Consider the following 16,340-nt stretch of genomic DNA (forward strand, 5'->3'; position numbering starts at 1 on the left):
GTATTTTCTCGATATAAGCCCGAATCTCGATTTCCTTCATCTATAATATCACATTTAACCTAATAATTAGTCACACTATTCATACGGGTCCAAAAATCATATTTTTAAAAATTTTCATTTGACCCCTAAACTTTTGCATATTTGCACTTTTGCCCCAAGGTTCGGAAATTAAAATTCATCCTATTTTATTATGTTTTATGACATGCTGATCATTTTTCCCTTCTATGGAAACATCAAATTCTCACTCTAACATGTACTTATGACTATTAGGTATTTTTACCGATTAAGCCCTTTTGCTCATTTTCACTTAAAACCGAGTAGCACAAGTTGTCTAACATAATTTAAAACCTCATATTCTATCATAAAACACCAAAATACACAAATTTTACCTATGGGTATTTTTCCAAATATGAACCCTAGGTTGAATTATTGCTAGCATAAGCTAAATCAAGTTACCGGGACTCCAAAAACGTAAAAATCATTAAAAACGAGGCTAGAACGGACTTACAATCGAGCTTGGAAGCTTGGAAACCTTAGCCATGGAGTCTCCCTTGGTATACACGTCCATGGTGAAGAAGATGAGCAAAATTGGCTTTTAATTTTGTATTTTAATTCATTTTACCCCTAAATGACCAAAATGCCCTTACTACTAAACTTTCCAAAAATTCCATTCATGTCCAATATTTGTGCATAAACTTTGAAATTGGTCAAATTTCTATTTAAGACCTCCTAATTAATATTTCAAAGCAATTTTATACTAGAAACTTCTAGAATGCAAGTTTTGCAACTTATTCAATTTAGTCCCTAACTTCAAATTAAGCACTTTATGCATAGAATTTCTTCACGAAATTTTCACACAATCATGCAATCATATCATGGACCTCAAAATAATCATAAAATAATTATTTCTATCTCAGATTTGTGGTCACGAAACCACTAATTCGATTAGGCCCTAATTCAGGATATTACATCTCCTCTATAAATTCATAGGCATCTTCAGGTGTTTTATTATTGATGGTTCCTCCAGCGGCTGCATCAATCATCTGCCAAGTCGAAGGATTCAGGCCATTATGAAATGTTTGAACCTGTAGCCAAAGCGGTAACCTATGGTGAGGGCACCTTCTCAAAAGGTCCTTATATCTCTCCCATGCATCGTAGAGTGTTTCTAAATCCATCTGCACAAAAGAAGAGATATAATTACGTAATTTAGCTGTTTTAGCCAACGGAAAATATTTTAATAAAAACTTTTCGGTCATTTGTTCCCAAGTAGTGATTGACCCTCATGGTAACGAGTTCAACCATTGTTTAGCCTTATTCCTTAAGAAAAGGGAAACAAACGAAGGTGGATTGCGTCATCAGAAACGCCATTAATTTTAAAGGTATCGCACAATTCTAGGAAATTTGCCAAGTGAGCATTGGGATCCTTGTCCTGCAAACCATCAAACTGAACAAACTGTTGTATCATTTGAATTGTGTTAGGTTTCAGTTCAAAATTATTTGCAGCAATAGCAGGTCTAACTATACTTGACTCAGTTCCTATTAAATTAGGTTTAGCATAATCATACATAGTGCGCGGAGTAGGATTTTGATTGACAGCAATCGCAGGAGGTAGCGGATTTTCTTGGTTTTCAGCCATCTCCTCGGTAGTGGTTGAAGTATCTTCCTCTTGCTCTTCTGTGTAACGTAAGCTTCACCTTATTTCTCTTCGGTTTCTACAAACTGTGCGATCGATCTCACTATCAAACAGTAATGGTCCTGATGGGTTTCTTCTGGTCATAAACTAGAAAAACTTGTCAGAAGAAAATAAATGAAGAATTAGAAAAGAAAATAAAAATTTAAATTGCAATAAAAATAAAATGGCTAAAGTAATAAAAATTGAGTGTTCCTAATATCTTAGTTCCCCGGCAACTGCGCCAAAAACTTTCTATTCATTATCTAGCCTAAAAAATAAAAGGGTTTTGTTTATCTAACTAATTAATTAAACTAAGAAATCACAAAAAAGAAATTTGGGGAAAATACTTTTTGGAAAACCCGATTGATTAAAACAATATCTAAGGAAAAATCCACCTAGACTTCACTTGTTATTTAATTCTAAATTAGACGATTTATCCATTCAACTTGTTCCGTAGAGATCCCTAAGTTATATTATTATCTCTCTCGAGACTAACAACGTCTAACCCTAGATTGAATAATTGAAATCTCTTTCTAATGAACGCCCTAGGGTTGCATTAACTCGATCCATGGATCCCCTTATTAGGGTTCACCCTAATTCGATAAAATCTTGTCACCCTATCTCTAGGCGCGCAATCAACTCCACTTAATTATGACAAATTTACTCTTAGACAGGGTCTATTCTTTCTCTGAATAAGAGCTTAACTTGAATCAATATCCTGGAATATCAAAACAAGAATTAAGAACACATAATAAGAACAAGCCAAATATTTATCAAACAATTCAGATAATAATAACAAGATCCATCTTAGGTTTCATTCCCTTTAGGTATTTAGGGGATTTAGTTCATACTAATGAAATAAAACATCTCAAAAGAATAAAAATAACAGAACATAAGAAAACCCAAAACTCCTGAGGGAATTTGAAGGGAGATCTTCAGTCTTGATGGTGAATCCGGCTTTTGAGATGGATCGATGGGCTTTCCTTGAGCAATTCCTTGCTTCCTCCTGTGCGTCCCCCGTCTAAGTGCCTCCTCAGGTGTTTAAATAGGCTTCGGAATGCCTAAGAGCCCTCAAAATTGGCCTTTTCTGAATTGGACTAAACTTGGGCTCGGTAGGGACACGCCCGTGTGCGATTGCTTAAGGTGGTGGTCAAGACTGTTAAATGGGAACGGGCATGTGATCTACTCGTGTAAATCATGCTTTGACCCTGCCAAAGGGACACGGCCGTGTGGTCTACCCGTGTGAGGAAGTCCAGGCCGTGTTGATTTCATACGGTGGCCCATTTTCTCCATTTTTAGCCCGTTTCTCATTCCTTTCACTCTCCTATGCTCACCTAAGTATAAAACATGAAATTAAGGCATTAGGAGCATTGAATTCACCAATTTTAAGAAAAAATCATCCATAAAATGTGTTAAGCATGGGATAGAAATATGTATAAATTACGGTTTATCAGTAATAGATATTACTGTACAATTAAATGCATTATATATTGTTAATAACAAGTTGAGATTTGTTGTGACCTGTATGTGCAAAGCGTAATTTGTTGTATGTTCTGAAATGTGAATTGATTATATTTTATTTTTAAATGAGTCGGACTTGATTAATTATATATAGATGAATGTTTTAAAATTGTGCTTTTGATAGGTAATGCCTCGTATCCCTAATCCGGCGATGGATATGGGTTAGGGGTGTTACATATCGGAATCCTATGTCATGACATATGTATCCTAACTATTTCTAATGTTCATACGGGGCTTTCGGACATTGTAACTCAGTCGAAACAAATTTGAAAACATGGTAACCAGGCTTAGTGACATTCGACTATGACATATAAAAAATCATGTTTTTCATTTCAGCATATATATATTACATTTAATTAAAGTTAAGTACGTCTATTTGCTTATAAACTTACCTCTGACAACGAAAAATCGGTACAGATCGACTAGTCGACAACTTTCGTTTTCCCCCGATCCAAATCTAATTTCTTTGGGTCTTGATCTAAACATATTCAAATTAAGCTCATTCAAACATATTTTCATTCAATTTAGTCCAGAAACACATAAATGGGAAAATTACCATTTTACCCTTGACATTTACACTTTTTACAATTTAGTCCCTATTGCACAAAACACAAAATACACAAAAGTTCAAGGTACTCAGGTTTGGCCGAATCTTACCCATTACTATACAAGTCCATATATTTCATTTATTTTACATTTTAGTCCCCTCAAATTATTATTTTTGCAATTTAGTCCTAATTACTCAAAATCATCAAAAACTCCAATACAAAATATGTTAATCTAAAACATATCTTTCATATTTGATCATCAAACAAACAAAAATCACAAGCTATCAAAAATGGCAGAACTCAAAATATTCATCAAACTCAAAAATTAAAGCTTGGGTCTTGAAGATTACAAAGCAACGATCTCAAAAACGTAGAAATTATCAAAAACTGAGCTAAAACTCACCTTGAATCAAGTTGAAGAATAGACGAACCCTAAAACCCTTTTATTTCCTTTTTCTTTTCTTTTGTATTCAGCAAGAACAAGATGAACATTAAAATGGCATTATTTTTTTATGTTTTATGTTATATTATAACATATATTAAGCTTAATAATTAATTTACTTATATACCTTGATGACTTAATATAAAAACCATATATTATAAGTCTCAAACCGTCCCACCAAGGTATTAATGGATATTTACAATATAAATATCCTTAGAATGCCACTAACAATTTAGCCTTTATACTTTAAAATATCAAGTTTTCAATTTACGCGATTAAGTCCTTTTATTTAATCAGATACCTAAATGACAAAATTAAATCACGAAAATTTCACAGATATAAATTCACACAAAATAAACACAAAAATAATTTTTTAATATTTTTCTAACTCAGATTCGCGGTCCCAGAACCACCATTCCGATTAGGGTCTAAATCGGCCTGTTACAACTCTCCCCTTAGGGATTTTTGTCCCCGAAAATCTTACCGGTGAATATGTTCGGACAGCATTCTCCCATTGCATCTTCAGATTCCCAAGTTTCTTCTTCAACACTGTGTTTATGCCACAGTACTTTAACTAACGAAATTTTCTTATTTCACAACTCTTTAATCTCATGAGCCAGAATACAAATTGGTTCTTCCTCGTATGTCACATATCGGGTTTAATCTCAACCTCAGTCGGACTAATCACATGTGAAGGGTCAGACCGCTATCTATGGAGAATCAAAACATGGAATACATTGTGGATCTTTTCTAACTCAGGTGGCAATAATAGTCTATAAGCAACCGGTCCGATACGCTCTATAACCTCATACGGCCTACTAAATCTCAGACTCAATTTGCCTTTACGACCGAATCTGAATATTTTCTTCCATGGTGAGCCTTTCAAGAAAACTTTATCTTCGATCTGAAACTCTATATCCTTGCGTTTCACGTCCGCATAAGATTTTTGATGATCCGATGCTATTTCAGACTTTCACGGATTACTTTCACTTTCTGTTCAGTTTCTCTGATCAAGTCGACTCAAGTATCTTATTTTCACTGAGCTCAGTCCAGTATAACGGTGTACGACATTTGCGACTGTACAAAGCCTCATAAGGTGCCATTTTGATACTCAATTGAAAGCTATTATTATACGTAAATTCAATCAGAGGTAGGTATCGTTCCCACGTACCTTCGAACTTGAGAATGCAACATCTCAACATATCCTCAAGTATCTGAATGATTCGTTCAGACTGACCATCTGTTTGCAGATGGAAAGCAGTACTGAAATGTAATTTTGTACCTAGTGCATCTTGTAGTTTCTTCCAAAATCGCGATGTAAACCTCGGATCTCTATCCAAAATAATAGATATAGCCACACCATGTAATCTCACAACCTGAGAAACATACAATTTAGCCAGCTTATCAAGCGAGTAGTCTGTACGTATCGGAACAAAATGAGCCAATTTAGTCAATCTATCCACAACAACCCAGATTGTATCTTTCTTACTCGGCGTTAACAGTAAACTAGATAATCAGCTGAAGCGATCCAGAAGGTACCTGATGCTCGGCCTTTACCTACTGACAGACTAAACAACTTGCAATAAAATTAGAAATGTCTCATTTCATACCATGCCACCAATAAAGTTGTTCCAGATCATTATACATTTTTGTACTACCTGGATGAACAGATAACCAACTGTTATGAGCTTCATTCAAAATCATCTGAATCAACTCTGAATTCTTCAGAATGTATATTCAGTCTCTAAATCTCAAACAGTCATTAGCATCAACTCTGAGTTCTGAATCAGCATCTGTCTCACATTGAGCTCGTTTTGCTAACAATTTATTATCAACCTTCTGGGTATCACAAATTTGTTGAATAAATAACGGTCTTACTTTCAATTCAGCTATTATCGAACCATCATCAGACATAGCCATATGTGCATTCATTGCACACAAAGCAAACAGTGATTTTCGGCTTAAAGCATCAGCAACAACATTAGCCTTTCCCGTGTGATAGTCAATTACAAGCTCATAGTCTTTTAGCAATTCTAGCCATCGGCATTGTCTCAAATTCAGATCTTTCTGAGTCATCAAGTATTTCAGACTTTTATGATCAGAATAAACATGACATTTCTCACCGAATAAATAGTGGTGCCATATCTTTAATTTAAACACAATAGCTGCCAATTTTAAGTTGTGTGTTGGATAGTTTCTTTCATGTGGCTTCAACTGTCTCGAGGCATAAGCTATCACTCTTCCTTCCTGCATCAAAACACAACCCAAACCATTTAAATATGCATCACTATAAATAACAAATTCTTTACCTGGTTCTGGCTGAACTAGTACTGGAGCTTCGGTCAAAAGGGCTTTCAACTGATCAAAACTTTTTTTGCACTTCTTTGACCACTCGAATTTAACATCTTTCTGCAATAGTTTCGTCATCGGAGCTACAATCATAGAGAAACCTTTCACGAACCGTCTACAATAACCAGTAAGTCCCAGAAAGCTTCAGACTTCAGAAACATTCTGTAACACCCCAAACCCGGCCTGGAAGTTTGGCTCGAATCTGGCGTGTCACATTGAAGTGTTTTTCGAAAACCATGTTTCCATTAAAAACCCTTCTTAATACTTAAAAACTTATACCCTTTTTAAACCTTGTTAGAAAACCTCAGCTAAATAACATTCTTAACAACTTTGTAAAAATCTTGGTAGTTGCGAAAGCTTAATTTAAAAACAATTTCGGATACGTGATGTTTTGAACAACAGTAGTTGTTTTGGAAAATCGTGTTCTAAAACTAGCAATTATAAGAACAACAAATAAAATTCCCAATTTGAAATTCAGAAAATTACAACGGCTTTACTACAACCCACATAAAAACATTTAAAAGTAATAATCAAAACTATAACATAAACAGTGTGTGTGGCTTTCTTCGAGCCTCTCGCAGCTCCGATCCGTCTAAGGCTGAAAATTACCTGAAAGGTTAATAAACGGGGTGAGTTTACAAAAACTCAGTGTGTAAAATAACCCAACCATAGCCCAAAACAGATCAAACCTCAGAGTCAGACTTATCTGGGTCTTGGCCGATCTGTAAATCGAATGAAACCCATAGGCCCATAGCGATCTGAACAAATATATCATGAATGCAGAAATCCCAACCCAGATCCATCCATAACACCCCTGTACCAGCCTTACACCATGTAGAGAGACTACTTGACCCACCCAACCACTACACACCACAGAAATTGCAGCGAAGCTGCCAGATATTGTGACGAAGTCACCAGATATAAATATTGTGGCTAGGCCACCGAGCAGATATATATATATATGTATGGTTACCACCGGATTGCAATGAGGTGCCAGATATTGTGATAGAGTCACCAGAACAGATATATGTGGCGATGCCACCAGATTGCAGTGAGGCTGCCAGAACGCTTCCTCCATGAATATAAACCCATGTCCCATGCAACAGAAATAATATGCCATGGCATACGTATACAAAAACAAAACATCATGCTTTTCAGAAAAAAATAACCCTAGGGGTAAAATCGTAATTTTGCATGCATAAGAGTATGTCAGTAATTATTACCTATTGCTAAGGTTTCATGCTCATTCTAACGTTTACCAAGTAATCAGAAGTACTTACCTTGTCTTTTTACCAAAGTGGGCCCGTTAGCCCATTAGCCCATTTTCGACCCATTAAGCCCAAAAATACCGTTGTGCACGAAAATGCACACTCTGCACTCTAATCATCCAAATGCACCATATTCATTAACAACTGTCTCACGAGCACTCGCATGCTCGCGAGTTCACAAAATACCAACGTTTCGGTATTTTGGCTTTTACCGATTCAGTCTAAGGGAAGGTGTCGTTTACACACCTGGTTGATGATGATTGATGACGATATCTCCCACGCGATAATCCTGTTAGGAGACTGCAGTTAATACGTGCTCCAAGCACTCTTAGTTGACGCCCAACCCAAACGAACACGTCACAAAGCGAAAGGGATTAGCCAAGAAGGGTATGCCTACTCTCCTCATGGTTTGCTCTATTTAAAGCCAGCTCTCCATTTACTCTTATGTTAACTTCCCAATGTGGGATCCCTCCATCACCAGAGTTTAAAACCAACACCAACTCTTGCCGTCCCAACATAGCAAAATAATCAACCTTTGCGTGCCAACGGATTCGAACCAAAGTCCTCTCACATGCCAACTCACGCCACCACCATTAGGCCATCAACTCATTTGTGTCATAAATCCAACACATTAAACTTTAAAGCGCACCTACTTGCTTCCAGATTTATTGAAAAGAAAAACCAAAATATATTACAAGAGCCAAGACTTGAACCTTGGACCCCTTGCTTCCTCTATGGCATCACTTCCTTGTCCCCTAAGTGGCGCCACCTTGCCACTACACCACACTCCTTTTTGTGGCACAATTCCTCCAACAATATTCTTAAGGCCTACCTACTACACCTGTGGTTTGATTCACCTTAAACCAAAATTTTGCTAGAGTCCGTGTTTGAACCCAAGACTTCTCCAACACTTCTCAGCACACATAACCACTAAAACAAGCCTTCATTAACGAAGTTTACATGCACAACAAAATATTATAAGTTGCCTTCAACCGCTCCCATGCTCAAGGCGAAAACTTCTAGGCCCAAATTGTGGTGTTACAACTCTACCTCCTTAAAAAATTTCGTCCCGAAATTTCCATCTAACAGGTGGTCGTGTAACATCTACCCCACTACGCTATCATCTGCAAGACTCGATCTTACTATCACTGTCACACTTCAACTAGAACTTGAAACATCTCATACATACAACACTTATTCACTGAAGCAGACACATATTTATCACACATATATACAATTTCTGTATCCAAACATCATATCCACATAAAATAAATACCAATTTAAATTCAGACCAATATCTAAAGAATCCACAGTATTTCAATTTCTAAATAGACAAAAATATTCAGAAGACTTACAAATTCGGCGCCGTAGACTCGGTGTGCCACACTTTTTAAAAGAAATACTTCAAATAGACCACGTGGTTGAAAATAATTTTCTAAAATTCAACCTTTGAAAACCCAATCCACAGCCGAGTTGTTACAACTTGGCTCTGATACCACTAAAGCAAACATTTAATTGTTTCATTTCATTGCACAATTAAATACCTATATACAACCTTCTTACGGACCCCCACTCAAGGCCCAAGACTTCTAGGCCCAAATTCGGGGTGTTACAATTCTACCCCCTTAAAGAAATTTCGTCCTCGAAATTTTCCACTCTCAGACTACACCACCACACTTCTGCTGTCTAAGATTCAGCTCCTTTTGAGTTAACAAGTACTTAAGACTCTTGTGATCTGTATAAATAATGCATCTCTCCTATTCTTCGGAGGTTTCTAATCAAGTATAGCTGAAATTTTGTTCGGATCAACTCGAATACCTAATGCTAATACCACATGACCCAAAAAACTGACTTCACTTGACCAGAACTCACATTTACTGAATTTTGCATACAACTGCTTATCTCGCAAAGTCTGCAACACAAGTCTCAAATGTTCGGTATGTTCAGCTTCATCACGAGAGTAGATTAAAATATCATCTATAAACACAACTACGAACAGGTCTAGATACGGTCTGAAAATCCGATTCATCAAATCCATAAAAATAGCAGGTGCATTAGTGAGTCCGAATGGCATAACCAAAAACTCATAGTGTTCGTACCTCATTCGAAAAGTAGTCTTTGGTACATTGGAGTCTTTAACTCGCAACTAATAGTAGTCTAACCTCAGATCTATCTTCGAAAATACTGTAGCCCCTTTCAGTTGGTCAAATAGATCTTTAATCCGTGGCAACGGATACTTATTCTTTATAGTCACCTTATTAAGCTGTCTATAATCGATGCACATTCTCATAGTTCCGTCTTTCTTTTTCACAAACAACACAGGTGCACCCCACAGAGAGAAACTCGATCGTGCAAAACCTCTATCTGTCAATTCTTGCAACTAAGCTTTCAGTTCTTTTAATTCTATAGGTGCTATTCAATACGAAGCTGTAGATATCGAAGTCATCCCAGGCATTAACTCAATACCAAACTCTACCTCCCGAATAGGTGGCAAGCCCGGTAATTCCTCAGGAAACACATCTGGATATTCATATACAATCGGTACTGATTCAATGTTTCTTTCAGCCACTTTACTGTCAAGCACGTAGGAAAAATAAGCTTCACACCCTTTCCTCACATATTTCTGAGCTAGCATCGAAAAAATTACTACTGGCAACCTATTCAGACCATTAGATTTAATCCAGATAATCTCATCATTCTGGCATCGTAAATCAATAGTCTTCCTTTTGCAGTTTACAATAGCATCATGTAAAGTCAACCAGTCCATACCCAAAATTATGTCAAACTCATCAAATGGCAACAGCATCAAATCAGCCAGAAAGCACGAATCTCAAACCATCAAGGGACAATTCTTACACACTTTGTCAACCATAACACATCGGCCCAAGGGGTTTGACACTCTAATCACAAACTCAGTAGACTCAACAGGTAGAGTCTTGCTGAATACTGAAGTCTCACAAACATAAGAATGAGTCAAACTAGGATCAACTAATGCAATTACATTAGTATCATAAAAAGTGAATGTACCAGTAATAACATCTGGGGATGAAGCTTCCTCTCGCGCGCGAATGGCATAGGCTCTAGTAGGTGCATGAACATCAGATCTGACTGCTGTATCTTTATTCCCTCTCTGACTACCGCTCCATTACCCCCATTTCTCTGTGGTCTACCCCGAGCTGCAGTATTACCTGATCTTGTGTTCTGTGCTGGGTTTTTTTCACCTAACCCTAGGCAATCTAGAATATAATGGTCTGTCGATCTACATTTAAAACAAGCCCGATCATGCAATCTGCAACTGTCGGGATGTCGTTTACCACAATGTTTACACTCGATTTGATTTGATCTAACATTACCCATACTCACTGGTGGTCTGTTCTGATCTGGTCAAGAATAACCCGAAGTGGCTTTTGAATGGCTGAACTCATCTCAGAACTTCTTTGGTGCCTACTGGTCTGATTTACTGAATGATCTCTTACGCGAGTCTCTAGCTTCAAAATCAGCTTTTCTCTTCTCTTTTCTGAGCTTTTCAGCTTTGCAGGCTCGCTTAACCAGCACTACAAACTCTTTTATCTCAAGTATGCCAACTAACAGTTTATTGTCTTCATTCAACCAATCTTCGAATCTTTTACACATTATGGCTTCGGTTGAAACACACTCTCGGGCATACTGATTGAGTCTCACGAATTTTCGCTCATACTCGGTCACGGTCATCTGACCCTGTTTCAGCTCCAGAAATTCTTTACGCTTCAGATCAATAAATCTCTGGCTAATATATTTCTTATGGAACTCAGTCTGAAAGAATTTCTAGGTCACCCACTCTCTCAGAACCACTAATACTAGGGTATTCCACTAGTGATATGTTGTGTCTCTAAGCAAAGATATGGCACACTTCAAACATTCATCTGGGGTATAGGACAGCTCATCAAACACACAAATAGTATTATCAAGCCAGAACTCAGTCCGCTCAACATCATCGTCATCAGTAGCTTTAAACTCCTCAGCCCCGTGTTCTCTGATTTTATCAACAGGTGGCTTATATAATCTCAACGGATCACTTACTTGAGGTACAGCAAGCATCAAAGATAGATCAATTGGGGGTGGAGGTTGTTGTGCAGCTGGGTTAGTCCGAATATATTGAGTAAACCAATCATTCATCATTTGGTAAAAGGCTTGTCTAGCCTCTCCTTCCTGGTTACTAGGAATCGGTCGAGAATCAATCGACGCTGTCCCTTGCACAGGAGCAGGCGCTACACTCTCGATATCATCAGCTACAGCTCTGTCGAGATCCATTTACTATATGAAAACACATTTTTAGATGTCAGAAGTCATCACACTATCTCAGTATATAATATGGTATGTATAGCTAGACTCACACATGCTACGTTCGTCCTAGAACCAAATAAACCGTAACTCTGATACCAATAAAATGTAACACCCCTAACCCGTATCCGTCACCAAAATAGGGTTACAAGACATTACTAAACGAATGCACAGTTCCGAAAATTTTCATATTAATTCAAGATTTAAATCATATCAATGCTTAAGATTCAATCTAATATCTAATCATAAATTTATTATCATTCTCCATATAGCTTAAGTAAAACTTAATCCAAAATATATAAATATTAAAGCAATTCATTGCATATACGTAACTTGTAATGAATCAATAATTTCCTTCTGAATATTAAGACCTATATTTTTTATACTTATACAAGTTATGCATATTCACAAGTTAATTATCCATTAAACTAAATTTCATTACTAACCCCTTTCATTCATATATGCTATGCGGCATTAATGTGTTAGACTAAGGGTAATTTATTTGTCATAAATATTAGCATGATTTAGAAACAAACATTCGGTTATGAATAACCCTTTTTAATTCTATGTCTAATTGGCTAACTTAATCCATTTATACATATTTAATAATTGATAAACACCTAACGATTACACTGCCATACACATATATATATATTTATATATGAATAACATTTGAAAATTTCAACTAATATAACTTGACTAATTACCGAGTACACACATAACCTACCTTAGTCTTATTTAACACCCGATAAAACACATAGCCAAATTACAAAGTACCTTCAAAAGTTTATATACTCAAATACATTTTCAAAATAACAAAGAAATGATCAACATGTCATACGATATAATAATCATATTAAACATAGACCTTGACTCAATCCAAGCCGGATTCCAACCTAAGGTTTAAGCCATTTTCGATGCATGAAATGCTTACCTCAAACATCAAACATAACATTAATATATTTCACTAGTGATTACCGAATTTACCTCATGCAATTATATGTACTTTCAATACATTGAACCATAATTGGACCTGTCAATGATGTACATATATAATAAGTGCAACTTACCTATAATTTAAATCACACTTAATATAATGTGCTTACCACACATTTGACTAAATTTTATTCATAAACATATACAACATTTATCAACACCCAAGTTCAATGAACACTTAACAAAAACACATTAAACTGAATTTAAGCATATCAAGTAAACCATTTCCGAAGAATATGATACCTAACGCAAACTTTATACATGCAAGACACGTAACCAAAGAAACAAAGTGAACATAAGCTAAACTTAACATAACCAAATTTTAAAGATGAAAGCTTAGCCATTTTTGCATGGCTTATATACATAACCAACGTGCAGCAATTTCAAAATGTGTTCCAGCCTATACATGCCATAGTTCCAAAATGCAACTTATAAAATATCGAAGGCAGCTAATAGTGTGATAGACTTGGCTGACAATCCTCGAGCTTGTAACTTTATCTAAAATCTATAAAACAAAGACAAATACACACACAGTAAGCTACTTAATCTTAGTAGGTCATAAACAAACAAACAAACCGATAATACAATCAACTTAATTTAACCAACCATAATACAATATCATTATCAAGCTTAATCACAACTTACAACTTCAATAACAATATACCTGGACACAATTATCTATTACCTTGGCCGAATATTCACAAGGTTAAATCATCAACTCATTGTTCAATTTTCAAAAGCCAAAATGTCTTAATAAAATCAAGCTTACACATACACAATTATATAAATTCAAGAACCATAATTTCACATTATGTACATATACCACTTATATGGTCGAATATTCATGTTCCCATAGGTACATATATCCAAAAATCAATTCTACCTTATTCATACGATCATTTTCAAGGTCAAATACACACACTAAATTCACATGTAATCTTCATTTGTATCACACATAATTAGTAACCAATATCAAGTTACTTATTTACTTTACCTCAAGTAAGCAACAAGGTAACTCGTACCTGATCACTTAGCTCGTTTTAAATGTTCGTTGTCGTTTTACCTTTTCCTGATGAACCATTCGGAATCAGATAGGACACTTGGATAATCACATAAATCATACAATGCCAACATCCCAGACGTGGTCCTACATGTAACCACATATCAATGCCACTGACCCACACAGGTTCTTACTAGTAAACACATATCGGAATCACATATCGATGCCATGGTCTTACTCGCACATATATATCGGAATCCTAGGTCATGACATATGTTTCCTAACTATTCCTAAGGTTCATACGGGGCTTTCGGACGTCGTAACTCAGTTGAAACAAATTAGAAAACATGGTAACCAGGCTTAGTCACATTCGGCTATGACATATATAAAATCATGTTTTTCATTTCAGCATATATATATTACATTTAATTAAAGTTAAGTACGTCTATTTGCTTACAAACTTACCTCGGACAATGAAAAACTGGTACGGATCGACTAGTCGACAACTTTCGTTTTCCCCCGATCCAAATCTGATTTTTTTGGTTCTTGATCTAAACATATTAAAATTAAGCTCATTCAAACATATTTTCATTCAATTTAGTCCAAAAACACATAAATGGGAAAATTACCATTTTACCCTGACATTTACACTTTTTACAATTTAGTCCCTATTGTACAAAAGATAAAATACACGAAATTTCAAGGTAGCCATGTTTTGCGAAATCTTACCCAATACCATAAAAGTCCATATATTTCATTTATTTCACATTTTAGTCCCTCAAATTATTATTTTTTCAATTTAGTCGTAATTACTCAAAATCATCAAAAACTCCAATACAAAATATGTTAATCTAAAACATATCTTTCATATTTCATCATCAAACAACAAAAATCACAAGCTATCAACAATGGAACAACTCAAAATATTCATCAAACTCAAAATTTAAAGCTTGGGTCTTGAAGATTACTAAGCAGCGATCTCAAAAACGTAGAAATTATCAAAAACTGAGCTAAAACTCACCTTGAATCAAGTTGGAGAATAGTCGAACCCTAAAACCATTTTATTTCCTTTTTCTTTTCTTTTGTATTCGGCAAGAACAAGATGAACATTAAAATGGCATTATTTTTTTATGTTTTTTGTTGTATTATAACATATATTAAGCTTAATAAGTAATTTACTTATATACCCTTAATGATTTAATATAAAAACCATATATTATAAGTCTCAAACCGTCCCACCAAGGTATTAATGAGATATTTACAATATAAATATCCTAACTTAGAATGCCGCTAACAATTTAGCCCTTATACTTTAAACTATCAAGTTTTCAATTTACGCGATTAAGTCCTTTTATTTAATCGGATACCTAAATGACAAAATTAAATCACAAAAATTTCATAGATATAAATTCACACAAAATAAACACAAAAATTAATTTTCAAATATTCTTCTTACACAAATTCTTGGTCCCAAAACCACTGTTCCAATCAGGGCCTGAATCGGCTATTACAATTGAAAAGTGGTAAAACCCATGGAAAAATTTTGAATTTTATGAAATTCTGTGCTGTAAATGTTATATGAAAATTTTGGTTAGGCTTGGAATAAGGATTAAATTGTATAAATTTTATTTTCCGAGCCTAGGGATGAAATTGAAATTTATGAAAAGTTTAGTGTAAAAATGGTAATTTTTCCTAGGGTGTAAATTGAATTCAATTGAATATGAAATGGATTAAATTGATGATTAAATTCATTTATATAAATCCAGACAACTCAAATTCGAAGCTAGATAGAGGAAAAGAAAAAGTTTCAAATTAGTAGAATTTCTTGTACGGACGATTATTAAGGTAAGTTCATGCAATCGAATTGTGTATAGTTATATGCTTGTATTGAATCTATTATGTGATTGTATGAATTATAAATGATTAAAGTATGAAATAAATTATATGCCCGATATAGCTTGAAAAAATATTAAGTTCCGTTTGAATAATAAAATTCGATGGATATATGTAATTTCCCAATTTGAATGTGATCCTGCTTATGCTGCAAACAGGATTTAGCTCAAACGAGTAATCCTGATAAATCCCTCTTGAGCATCCTAATAAATAGTTCTTGTGAGCATCTTGATCGGTAGTGATTTTGCATGTGTTGCACACTGCCGCAGATCTTTGTGAGCATCCTGTTACATGATTTGATCAGTTGTGATCCAACATAAAATGCGGACAT

General features: G+C 35.3%; 1 non-coding gene across 1 annotated transcript; it reads left to right on the forward strand.

The window, feature by feature from the left end:
- Window positions 1–1,101: 1,101 nt before the first annotated feature.
- On the forward strand, window positions 1,102–1,208 carry LOC128296041 (small nucleolar RNA R71). The gene has a single exon (XR_008286589.1). It is a non-coding gene; the product is annotated as a small nucleolar RNA R71 (small nucleolar RNA).
- The last annotated feature ends 15,132 nt before the right edge of the window (window positions 1,209–16,340 follow it).

This window comes from Gossypium arboreum, chromosome 7 (genome assembly GCF_025698485.1).
Source record: "Gossypium arboreum isolate Shixiya-1 chromosome 7, ASM2569848v2, whole genome shotgun sequence".
NCBI classification, from domain to species: domain Eukaryota; kingdom Viridiplantae; phylum Streptophyta; class Magnoliopsida; order Malvales; family Malvaceae; genus Gossypium; species Gossypium arboreum.